Source organism: Symphalangus syndactylus, chromosome 3 (genome assembly GCF_028878055.3).
Source record: "Symphalangus syndactylus isolate Jambi chromosome 3, NHGRI_mSymSyn1-v2.1_pri, whole genome shotgun sequence".
Classification (NCBI taxonomy): domain Eukaryota; kingdom Metazoa; phylum Chordata; class Mammalia; order Primates; family Hylobatidae; genus Symphalangus; species Symphalangus syndactylus.
The window spans coordinates 37,815,402-37,828,633 of record NC_072425.2 but is presented as its reverse complement, the minus strand read 5'-3'; the positions used below and the strand labels follow the sequence as shown (position 1 = coordinate 37,828,633).

The window sequence follows — 13,232 nt, the reverse complement described above, 5'->3', positions numbered from 1 at the left end:
TTTTTTTGAGACAGGGTCTCACTCTGTTGCCCAGGCTTGGAGTGCAGGGATACGATCCCAGCCCCACTGCAGCCTTGACCTCCCAGGCTCAAGCGATCCTCCCAACTCAGCCTCCCAAGTAGCTGGAACTACGGGCACGTGCCACCATGCTTGGCTAATTTTATTTTTATTTTTTGTAGAGATGGGATCTCCCTATGTAGCCCAAGATGGTCTCAAACTTCTGGGCTCAAATAATCCTCCTGTCTCAGCCTCCCAGAGTGCTTTAATTTTTTTATTTGTATTTAATTTTAACTACAGTCATGTGTCACTTAACGATGATGACACATTATGAGAAATGCATCATTAGGTGATTTTGTCATTGTGAGACCATCCTAGACTGTACTTAAACCTTGATAGTATAGCCTACTACACACTTAGACTATGCAGTGTAGCCTATCGCTACCAGGTTACAAATCTGAGCAGCATATTACCGTACCGAACACTGCGAGCAACTGTAACACAATGGTAAGCATTTGTGCATCTAAACATATCTCAACCTAGAAAGGTACAGTAAAAATACAGTATCATAATCTTATGGAACCACTATCATATATGTGGTCCTTAACTGACAAAAACATCATTATGTGGAGTCTGGCTGTCTTTTGAGTTTTGTTTTTTTTTTTTTTTTTCTGAAACAAGGTCTTGCTCTGTCACCCAGGCTGAAGTACAGTGGCTTGATCTTGGCTCACTACAACCTCCACCTCCTGGGTTCAAGCAATTCTCCTACCTCAGCCTCCTGAGTAGCTGGGATTACAGGCACCTGCCACCATGCCTGGCTAAGTTTTGTATTTTTAGTAGAGACGAGGTTTCATCATGTTGGCCAGGCTGGTCTCAAACTCCTGACCTCAGGTGATCTGCCCGCCTCAGCCTCCCAAAGTGCTGGGATTACAGGCGTGAGCCACCACACTTGGCCTTGTAAGTTGAATTTAAATGAGCACTTGTGGCTAGTGGCCACAGTGCAGATCAAGCCTCTCCTTTCTACTCCTCCCAGTGGCCACTCCTGTCTCTCAGCAGCACTTGCTATAGCTACATTTTTACACTTGTGTGAGCATTTGATCGTTTATCCCCCTCAGTAGATTGGAAGTTTTCTGTGGGCAGGAAACATGCTAACTTGTTCACCTCTCTATTTTGTTTTTTGTTTTTTTCTTTTTATGGAGGGGTGGAGTTTAATCTTTATTTACAGGACACTGTGAGATATGAAATTCCACAAAGAAATAAGAAACCCATTCAGAGGACAAGCTTTATACAGTATTTACAGGTTGGAACTGTTCAAGTATAGTGTCAGTGTAAAAAGTGCTACAATACCAAACCATATTTAAAAAAGAGTTCTTTGTAGAGTAACAGCAAGACAAAGTTATACCAAACATAGTACACAACAAATTTATGCCTCAGCTACATGATCTAAAAGTTAAAGTTCCCAGGAGTCTCATCCTGAACTTGGAAGGTATAGCTTTCAGAGGTAGTTTCTGGTACCATCTTTGCATCTTCCTCTTCCTCTACAGAGAAATATTTAATTAAGCTTAACGGAGCCTTATACACACTCATTTTCGTGATTTTGTAGAGCTTCAATTTTGTCTAAGCCTCCACATTCTTCAATCATTACACTAAGTTTCTCAGTTTCACCTAGTTTCTCAGCAGCCTGAAAGATATTTGAAATGGCATCCAGGATAACCAGAATAACCTTGGTATCTTTACAGTTAAGAGGTTCATCAATGGTTCTATTATGCCACAATGGATGAAGTACACAGTCTGTTCAACTGTTTCGCCACTGGTATAGTTGGTCACGGCCCATACGGCTTCCTTTTGTGTCTTAAGATCTGACTTAGAACATTGGCAAGGAATAGGACTAATCCATGATTCACAACTTGCTGTATCTGGTCCTGACGGCCAGCTGTGATGTTTGACACGGTCCACGTAGCTTCCTTCCAAGTGTTAGTTTTGGGGTTGGTGAGCAGGCTGGGAAAGACAGCGACTGCTCCTGCATCGATCACAACTGGAGTCCGTTCATCTGTACCAGTGACAATGTTCCCTGTGGCTCTTAGTGCAGGAGTCACGATTGGCAATTCAGAAGCTCCTAGAAGCTTCACAAGTTGGGGCACAACTCCTGTTTCATGACAGTGTCAATTCATCCATTTGGACCATCAGTCAGGTAGGAAATAGCCCAGCAGGTATCTGCTAATACTTCTGCATCATCATGATGCAGGAGCCGAACTCAGATAGGCAGAATTTCCTCAACAGCATCTAACAGGGGTGCAGGATTCTTGTTGCAGCAAAGATTTGAAAGTGTCCAGGTAAGATTACATAAGTAACCACATGCTAAAGATGAGATATCAGGAACTGCAAGAAGAGCCAACAGTGGGTCAACAGCACCATACTTAGTAACCGAGTCTCGGAAAACTGAGCTATCACTTGCAATGTTTCCTGGAGCCGATACAACTTGTTCACTGAAGTGAGCATGGGGAGATGCCAACAGACAAATGAATGCTAGGATGGCACCTCCATCTACCACAACCTTGGCTTGTTCTGATTCCCAGAAGCAATGTTAGTGAGCGCCCAGGCAGATTCAAACTGAATGGGACTACAATCAGTTCTGCCTAAGAAAGACACAAATTTTGGAATCAAACCAGCCCAGATTAAGTTGTCTCTGCGGGAGGTGGGGGGAAGGGGGGTTCTTTTCCTCTAGAAAGTAGTTTCCTGGCAGCTTGAGTAGCTTGGAGCTAACTTTCCACATTGTTGCTATTTATGCCTTTGACAATGTCATCAACAGACCAATTTACAGTGCCCTGATTGTTGTGGTTTTTCTGCAGCAGAGAAGTAGCATCATCAGGAAATGAGCTTACATTTCTCCTCTTCAGTATCTGGTCATCCTTAGCTTTCCTCAGCTCCACATTGACTTCTATTCTGCGACACCTCATTTCTGTACTGTCTTTTCTCTTGTTCTTGAATCTGTTAAGTCGGGCAGCTGGGTTCACCTTTCTATTTTAGATGCCTAGTACGCAGCCTAGTACTAGATAGGTTCTCAGTACACATGTGTGAAATGAAAGCATAGCCAAAGGATGAATGGCCAGACAGGAAGTATGTTAGATTTCTCCAGAGAAACAGAAGAAATGGGATATTTTACATATACATATATGCACATAATATACGTATTTTATATATACTACACATATTTATATATATATTATACACACACACACACACACACACACATAAAGGGATTTATTCTAAGTAATTGGCCCATGTGATTGTAGAGGCTGAAAAACCTCCAGATCTGTGGGGTGAGTTACCAAACTAGCAATGGGAGAGAGCTGATGGTGAGCTTCTAGGCTGAAGACTGACAGGCTTGGGACCCAGACAGAGCCATTGTGCAGTTTGAAGAAAGCACTTAGGTAGGAAGAAGTCTCTTTTACTTGGAGGAAGGAGAGCCTTTTGTTCTATTCAGGCCTTCAACTGATTGGATGAGGTCCATCCACATTAGGGGGGGCCACATCTGCTTGACTGAGTCTACAGATTTAAATGCTAATCTCATCCAAAAACACACTCTGAATAATGCTTGACAAAAGCACCCTGAATAATGTTTGACCAAATATCTGGGCACACCACGGCCCAGACAAGTTGACGCAAAACTAACCATCACAGGGGGTGACAATTTTTCTTGCTGAGTTTGTGTTTAGGTAAAACTTTATTATAATTAGGCAAATAGTTTAAGGGTTTTTTTTCAAAGGACTTAGGGACCCTAAATTGGGGTGGGCTTAGCCCTGATCCCTTTCCCTGAAGGAGACAGGAAGGAGCAAAGAAACAGTATAAATCTATCAACCCTGGTTCAGCCCGTGGTGTTCCTCATGGGACACTGAATTCCACAGTGGCTGCTGGGGTGATGGGCTGCCATGACCTACTCAGGTACAAAGTGGGAGTGAGAAGACCACCAGGGGCTGGGTACCATGTCCTTAAAATTCTGGACCACGAAACTCTGGGTCCCCGGTCATTTCTAGATATGGTCATTGCTAACCCTCAAATTGTTGTTTTGCATAAAAGCAAATGTGTTTTCATAAACAAGAGGGTTTGCTATTTCAAAAACTCAAAGACTCTGCCCTTCTAGCTCAGAAATCTACCATCCTAAGTCCACCTCTGATGCTCACGCCCTTTATGCATGAGACCAAAGGACTGTGGCACACTCCTGCCACCTGGTGGCAACATATGAAAAGTCATGCAAAGGCTTAACCCTGAGGTTCTGATTTGGCCAAAACACAAGACAGAAAGAGCATGCTTGGAGACTTGCATTAGTGAAACAAAATTATAAGTTAATAGGACCATAAACCTGGAAAGAAATGTAGTGATTACTGAGTTCAACTATATCAATTTCCAGATGAGGAAACTAAGGTTTAGAAATACTTTGTGACTCACTTGAAGATATTTCAGAGCCATGGCCTCATCTTCTCCCATCAAGTGCAATTTCCATTTTAATCCACCACTTTAAAAAATTTCCTTACTTGGGGCAACTGAAGGCTTGATTAATTGGCAGAATGGTGAGCAATTAAATATAATTGTAAAATAAACCAAAGGGACCAATCTCTATTACGACCCCTGTTTTGTAATGAGCAAAGGTCTTTGTACAGACACTTGTTCAGAAGTGACAATTCTGCCAGAGATGGTTTGCAATGAACTTGCTCTTTCAATTTGAACAGAGATGGAAGTGCATCAGCAAAATCAAATAAGTGATCACTCCCCTCTACAGGAATTGGATATCACCTTTTCATTTGCATGGATCAAATATGGACTAAATATTGCTATGTTTTGCTAGCTGCTGTGCTAGGTGCTGGGAATACAATGAGGAGAAAACCAGAAGAGATTTTTGCTTTCATGGAGCTCACAGTCTGATAGGGAAGACAGAAGAGTTAAAATGCAACTACAGTTATGCATCACATAAGGACATTTCAGTCAGTGAGGGACTACGTATACAGCAATGGTCCCATAAGATGATAATGGGGCTGAAAAAATCCTATCTAGTGATGGCATAGCTGTTGTAATGTCATTACACAAATGTTTGTGGTGATGTTGCTGGAAACAAATCTACTGTGCTGCCAATCACATAAAAATGTACAGTAGCCGGGTGCCCTGGCTCACGCCTATAACCCCAGCACATTGGGAGGCCAAGGTGGGTGGATCACTTGAGGCTAGAAGTTCGAGACCAGCCTGGCCAACATGGTGAAACCCCATCTCTACTAAAAATACAAAAGTTTTCCAGGAGTGGTAGTGTACACCTGTAGTCCCAGCTACTCAGGAGGCTGAGGCACAAGAATCGCTTGAACCAGAAGGGGCGAAAAATTGCAGTGAGCCAAGATTGTGCCACTGCACTGCAGCCTGGGCAACAGAGTGAGACTCTGTCTCAACAACAACAACAACAAAAGTATGGTAATGTCCTAGGCTTTCACACTCACTCACCACTGACTCACCAAGAGTTGCAACTCGCAGTCCTGCAAACTTTATTTATGGTAAGTTCCCTATACAGCTATACCATTTTTTATTTTTTATACCACATTTTTAGTATACCTTTTCTATGCTTAGATAAGTTAGATACATACATACCTAGCATTGTGTTACAGTTGCCTACAGTGTTCAGAACAGTAACATGCTATACAGGTTTGCAGCCGAGGAGCACTAGGCTAAACCATGTAGCCTAGGTGTATAGTAGGCTGTATCGTCTAGGTTTGTGTAAGTACACTCTAGGAAGTTTGCACAACAATGAAATCACATAATGACACATTTCTCAGAACATGTCCCTGTGGTAAAACTATGCATGACTGTGCTGTGCAAGGTGGTAATGAGAACACTGTATGTGGGACTAGGGATAAGAGTTGAGCTAGGACTGGAGAAGACAGCTGTCAACGGAAACAGAATCAACTATAGTCCCTGGTACCAGACAGGGAGCAGTGTCTGATGGAGCCAAATTCCAAATGTGGTTGATTGTTCAGAAGTGACAACTCTGCCAGAGATGGTTTGCAATGAACTTGCTCTTTCAATTTGAACAGAGATGGATGTGCATCAGCAAAATCAAGTAAGTGATCACTCCCCTCTACAGAAATAGGATATCACCTTTTCATTTTCATGGACCCAGTATGGACTAAATATTGCTATGTTTTGCTAGCTGCTGTGCAAGGTCCTGGTGCAGACCAGCCAAGCATACAAATGGCAGCATTGCCAGACTGGAGAGTCCAGAGGGAGTGGGCATCAAGAAGATCCATACAGCCCATTAGGCTGCTTGGCTATGGGGGGCTGGCCCCTGGCATGCCACTGCTGGGTGTGGTAGTCACCAGAAATAGACAGAGGGGCAGAAGGAGGCAGTAGCAGAGGATGGACCGCTGAGTCCCTGCTTGGGAAGACCCGCAGCCTGGCTGAGGAAGACAGTGTTCACGTACACCCCGCTTCTGTCGGGATTGGCCCAGGGACTTGCACTAGGCTGAGCCAGCAGGGAGTGGGGCTGCCGGCACAGGCGGCCTCTGTGGTGAGGGCGCCAGCAGGGCCCAGATGGAAACTCTGACCGTGGTGTTAATTCATTCCTCTGTGGTTTTCTGTTCAGGCAAATACCAGTCTCTTGTGGGTTTGTTTAGCTTAAAGCTATTGGCTATGTCGGGGCTAAGGCTCTACATCCTTGATTTCCAAGTCCCTGACTGGCCAAGTTTAAAGGAAGGGATGATCGAGTTGTTGGCTACTGGGAAGGACATCATAAAGCTTCGGAGAGCAGTTGAGGAAACCCTACTAATTTCCCCCCGACCTGAGGTACAACCTGGCCTGGAAATGCTTTCTGTCCTGTGCATAATACAACACAAGCGTGTGAGGTTTCAGGGCAGGCAGTGAGCCTGTGTCCTCTCATATGTCTAATGCAACATCTTTTTGGGGAGAATATTGACTCTTCCAGGTGGAAAGTTGGCCTGGAGCCTCCTAGGAAAGGTGGCAGATGGAGCTTGGTTGATTCATGATACCATAGCTCTTGTCCTTTTGTTGGATTGAGTATCCGCTGAAGAACTTTCCACACCCAAACCTGCCCTGGGACATTCAGTTCAACCCTCTGCAGTGAACTTTGGCCCAAATAGCAAGAGATTTGCTTCCACCAGGGCTTGGCCACAGACCAACCGTGTGACTCTGAGATAATTCTCACTCTGTGACTCAATTTCCTCAGCTACTCTTGAGATAATTTTCAACACCGAAAAGAACAACTATTGCCGTAGCCAAAAATGAAAACTAGATATTAGTTATGCTAGATATTAAATGCCATCCAAGAGACAGTAAATTTAATGGCCCCAAAGTGGTTTCAGGTCTCTGAGAGGAATTTACCCCCCAGCTTTGGAGAAGAAGCTAAGTGCTGTCCTTCCATTTCTGTCCTGCATTCAAAAAGTCATAAATAGTTAACTGTGTGAGTCCTTTTTTAAAACCTCCCAGGAGCATCTAAAAATAGCCTGTGGGGGCTCAATGCATATTTCCTCAGGTCCTCCTCTTAATCTTTCAGTATATGTGGTGATGATGTGTTACTGTTACCTATGGATTTACAGAGACAAAAGCAGTTAGGCTGGAAGGCAAAGAGAGGAAGCTTTTCATGTGGGAAGGGTCTCCTGGGAAGTGGAACCTAGCATCGACACAGGGATGAGACATGTCACCTCTCCTTTCCTTGGTTTCCCTGCTAGTAAAAGGGGAGAGAAGGAGAAGTCTGTCTCCTCAGGGTGCAGTAAGAATCTACCCTCAAGTAGGAAGCTGCAACAGACAAAGCAGAACCTGCCAACAGCCAAATGCTATTAGGACAAGTCAAGTCCACACTCATTACATGCCTTTGCACTGCATGTCACCCCTGCCGTTTCCTATCTCCAGGCCCAAGTGGGGCCCTCCTGCCAGTTTTCCAGCCCAGTGGCATGACCGGAGGCTGACTGTCCATCACGAGCTTGATGGACAAGGGGCAGGAACAGCCAAACCCAGCTCAGCTGCCTGCCTGTTCTTTTCAACCATGCCTCTGCTTCCCTTACGCTTAACAGCAGCAAATAGCACCCCTCTCTGACTCTCAGCCATCTCCTTCAGGCAGGCATCCTTGCAGACCATCAGCCCAAAGCGCTCCTATGGACTTACAAGGAAGGATAGGGCAGGAACATTCCTGGCGGCCTGCGTGGCCTTGGTCCTCTCTCGTAACAATGCACAGTAATTAGCTGCATCTCGGGCCCCCTGACACCCCTTAACCTGGAAAATCAGGCAGACTTGTGCGACAGCAATCAGCTCCCAGACACATCCAGCCGTAATGTGATTACGCCATTTACCAAAATGCAAAGAGAGATACTTGAGGCGTTTCTGATTAGGGCTGACATTATCCCTCTAATGGGCCACCGCATTAATCAAAGCTGTTGCTATGACTATGGCGATGGTAGGGAAATAACCCCAGCTTGATTCTGGGCCTACCCAATGCCGCCAAGGAAGAGGTCAGCTTTTGTTAGGGACATAGCAGAAGAATTGCTTCTTCCTGCTTAAGAAGGGCTTTCTATTGAAATCGCACCAGCAGCCAGAAAGACAGGCCTCTGTTTTCTTTCATTACACTGGGATTTTCTGGTGCCATTGCTCAAGATGACTCGATAGCATTGTTCTGGGAGGGACTGGGATGTGTGTGTGTTGGGGGTGGGGATATGGAGGCTGATTTGTGGGGCTGTCAGAGCCTTCTGCTCTCCAGAACTGTATCTTAATTGCTGGGTGGCCCCCTGGGAATCATGTAGGGCATGAGAACCTGGGGGCGGGGGAGAAGGATGATCTGTGGAAAAGCCCAGCTTTTCCCATGGCATAAACACTCTGGGCTTCTGCTGCTTTCTCCATTCCAGAGCCACTAAAGCATTTGGCAGAGACAAGCCTGCACCACACACCCTATGACAAGGCAGATGGAAAAACAGGCGGGAATGAAATGGATTTGACAGGCCTGCGTGGAAAACCCCTTGGCCTCTGCTCTGGGCTGTGGAGAACCCATGAACTACAGGGGAGGGCAGGGGAGACCAGGTGATTGGGGCTGGGGATGGGGTCATCAGAACCCCATGATGGCTAGATAGAGGTAAACTGTTTCAAACACCCAAGGCTGCCTTCTCTCCAGTGCAGATACTGAAAGGGAAATAGAGGTCAGTGATGTGGCACAGCTCCTCCCCCCAGCACAGGGATAGAGCAATGGAGAATAATCAAGGAATCTGGTTCTAGTTCAAGTCCTTTCTAGAATTTTCTAGAATTTTCTCTGAGCCTTGGTTTTCCCATCATCAAAGTGGGGACAATGAAATCTACTCTGCTGTCCTCATAGAGGGGTAAAGGTCAGTCAGACCACTTCCTTTGGGGGAAAGTGATTTGTAAACTCTGGAGAACAGATATTCAAACTTGGCTGCATCTGGGAGTCACCTGAAGAGGTTTTTGAAGTTGTGAAGCCGGGGCCCCAGCATCAGACATTCTGGTTTCTTTGGTCAGAGAGGCGACAGGATGTGGGGATTTTTCAAAGTTCCAGGGGAGCCTCATGCACAGCCCAGGTTGAGAATCACTGCTCACAAGTGCTATAGGGAGCCGTGCCCTGCCTTTGAGCCTCATTTCCTGTATTTTTTAATGAGAATAAAAATTTTTTTAAAGTAAAAGGCTTTCATGGGAATAAAAGGAAAAATTGTATGTGAAAATGCATAAAGTCGTATATCCTGGATTCCTAATTAATGTTCAGTTCCCTCATTAGAGGCCATTGCCTCTGTTTCAGGGGAGTCTCGTCCCCAGGGTGAGACCCTGGACAGCACCTTCCCCCTTAGCTGTGTGACTGTGTCCAACTTACTGAATAGCAGCAAGCATGTACAGCACCTGAAGCCTTTCACATGCTTGATCTCACTTAATTATAGCAATAACCTGGGGAGGCGGGCATGATCATTGTTACCACCCTGTGAAGCAACATCATAGGTGACTCAGGCAGTCAGTGGTGGAGCTGGGATTTTAGCCTAAATTTGTCTTGTTCTGAAACCGGAGTTCTTTCCATGACCTACTTGGTTAGAACTGACCTGAGTCATTTTGTCATTCACTATGTAGATGTAAGAGGTCTTGGGGCCGTGGGTCTCTGCATGTTGTAATGAAAGCAGGTGTCACATAGAATTCTGCCATACAGACTTTCATTTATTAGCAAAGCACGTGCAAAAACAGGCATGTGGCTTGCTCTGCGAGCTCAATGACATCCTGAATCATTGTCCTTTTAGGTGCCCCAGTAGATCCTTGCATGCAAGCTTCACTCAGGGCAGAGGTGACATTTTTCAGCACCACGATTCAGCTAACCTTATCACTGAGTCATGAGAAAAAAATTAGCTGATAATCAGTCTAACAAACACAGAATCCACTGGAGTCATAAACTTATGGCACTGTTCTATTTAATAAACACAGGGAGACCAGTCGTAAGGCTACCAGAACATTCTAGCCCAGAGTTGACAATGGTTATGGGGAGGTAGGAAAGGGGTTGGATCATTCACTGAGTCAACCAAATATATTGAGCACTGTATTAGTTTCCTACAACAAAGTACCAAAAGGAAGTACCACAAAATCGGTGGCTTACAATGGAAATTTATTTTCTTATTCTGGAGGCCAGAAGTCTGAAATTAGGGTGTCAGAAGGGCCATGCTCCCTCTGACACCTCTAGGGAAGGATCCTTTCTTGCCTCTCTCCTGGCTTCCTGGCTTCTGGTGGGTGCAGCAATCCTTCGCGTTCCTTGGCTCATTAATCTCCATCTCTGCCATCACATCACATGGCTTTCTCCCTGTGTATGTCTACACCTGTGCATCCTTTCGTTTTCTAATAAGGACACCAGTCATATTGGATTTAGGGCCTGTTCTAATTCAATATGATCTCAACTAATTATATCTTCGAAACCTTATTTTCAAATATGGTCACATTCTGAGGTTCTGCATGGACATAAGTTTGGGGTGACATTATTCAACCCAGTACAGCCACCTACATTATGCCAAGTGCTGTGAAGAAAGAAGATAAAGGTGAATAAGCATTTTTCTGCACTTAGGTTTCTCAGCCCCCAGAGAGGGAGACAAGCAGGTTAGTGCCTATTCTGAGAGCAGTAAACACACATTGCTGGTGCAGGAGAGATGAAGCATCTCACCCCAAATTAACAGGGTCATGGAAGCAACCTCTGAGCTGAGTTCTGAAGGCCTGGCAGGAGGTAGCCAAGGCAAGGAGGGCAGAAAGGCAACAGAGACAGAGGGAGGGACATGTAGTTCCAAGGGTCTGGTTGTAGAGGGAGCAGGATGAGTGCATTGAGGCAAGAATGTGGGGTTTGAGATGGACAAGTGGTGATGTGTGAAGCCAAACTGTTAGGCAAGGACAGTTCAGGAAGCACCTCATGTGCCAGTCTAAGAATTTTTTCTGTGGACCACAGGGAGCCATTGGCATAGTTTAAGTAAGAGAAGATTGTAGTCATATTTGCATGTTAGAACAATCACTCTGAAGCAATGAAAAGGGTAAATTGGAAAGGTTAAGAATGTAAATGGGAAATCTCAGTAAAAGGCAATAAATAATAAGGTCCTGGCATATGGTCGCAACCATGAGGATGGGGAGAAGGGAATTGATTTGATATTTATTCAATATGAGGAATCAGTGGATAAATCAAATGGTGGGCATGGAAAAGGAGTCAATAAAAACATCCAAGGTGCTTTGCTATAGGTTTTTTTAAGCTCAGGTCCTGAGGTCATCCCTGAGCTATTTGGAAGTGATCAGGACAGAATGCTGGTTGAACTTCAACTTCAAGCAGCAGGAGAAAAACCATCTAGTAAATAATTCAGAGAAAAAAAATAGTCACATGACAGGAGAAATGGAATTATACATGGGGAGCATTAAGCAGACAGCCACTGGGACCCAGGCGGAATTAGTACCCAAGTAACCATGTTAGCCCAACGAGGTGACTCCCAGGGAAGGAAGAACTCTGGGAGGCTTAGAGACCCAGAAAGAAGGCAGAGTAGGGACAAAGACTGCATAACTTTATATTAGGCAACTTTCCCAACTTCGTATTAAGCCTGGATGTCGCCAAGAGCAGTGGGGTCCAGTTCAGTTAACAGGGGTGACCAACTGTCAGGTTTGCCCAAGTCTGTTCCAGTTGAACCCTGAGAGCCTAACGTCCTGAGAAACCTTTCTGTCCTGGGGAAAACAGGACACTTGGTCACCCTGATTAACAAACACTTCCTGAGCATCTGCTACATGCCACATGCTATATTGGATGATATCAAGATTAACAGTGCACAGAGCAGGCTCTTGTGCAGCCCACAGCCTGGTCGGGGGAAATAATGGATTATAAGCTCCCAAAACCTGTAGAAGAGTAGGTTGAGATTCCTCTTCTTCACTGCCAAGGGCAAATTAAAGGAAAATGGTTTGGATATAACTTAGGCCAGGGATGAAAAAATGCTCTCTTAACAAAATAAGGCTGTGGTGCGTGTTCATAAGTGTATGTTAATAAGAGAAATATTAATTTCTTGTATCAAATCGAGAAGGGCAGAAGTTATGCTTATTCTGTTTTTTTTTCTATCATAAAAGAAATGTGAGTTTTCAAGATAGTTTTGTTAAAAGGAGAAATAATTTCTCTTGTAAAGTTAAGGACAGTTTGGGGCCAGAAGGAAGGGAAGATGTCTACACAGGATAAAATGTGCTTGATTTTATATGCTTCAGGAAAGAACTAGTTACAACTCAAAAAGAAAAAAACCGTCGAGTCTCTCTTTGGTCCCCATGCCTAGATAATTTTCCCAGGGCTGCTGTAACAAATGACCACAATCTACGTGTCTTAAAATAACAGAAATTTATTCTCTCATAGTTCTGGAGGGCAGAAGTCTAAAATCAAGGCGTCTGCAGAACTACACTCCCTCTGGAGGCTCCAGGGAGAGTCTGTTCCTTGCCTTTCCAGCTTCTGGTGGCTACTGATGTCACTTGGCATTCCTTGACTTGTAGCTGCATCGACTTCAATTTCTGCCCCCATCTTTGCATAACCTTCTTCCCCATGTTTCCTTTTGCGTCCTCTTCAGTTTGTCTAATCTCGCTCTGCCTGACTCTTATAAAGGCATCTGTCATAAACTCATTGTAAGTTGAGGGGCATACTGAATGCATATCACTTTCACACTTACAGTTGAAAAATCAAATACAGAGAGATGTCATCAAGATTGCTTACTTGAGGTGCCCTG

The 13,232-nt window shown here is 44.7% G+C and overlaps 1 pseudogene; it reads right to left on the bottom strand.

Moving 5' to 3' along the window:
* Nucleotides 1–1,432: 1,432 nt before the first annotated feature.
* Nucleotides 1,433–13,030, bottom strand: LOC129478473 (importin subunit alpha-1-like; annotated as a pseudogene).
* Between the last annotated feature and the right edge of the window lie 202 nt (nucleotides 13,031–13,232).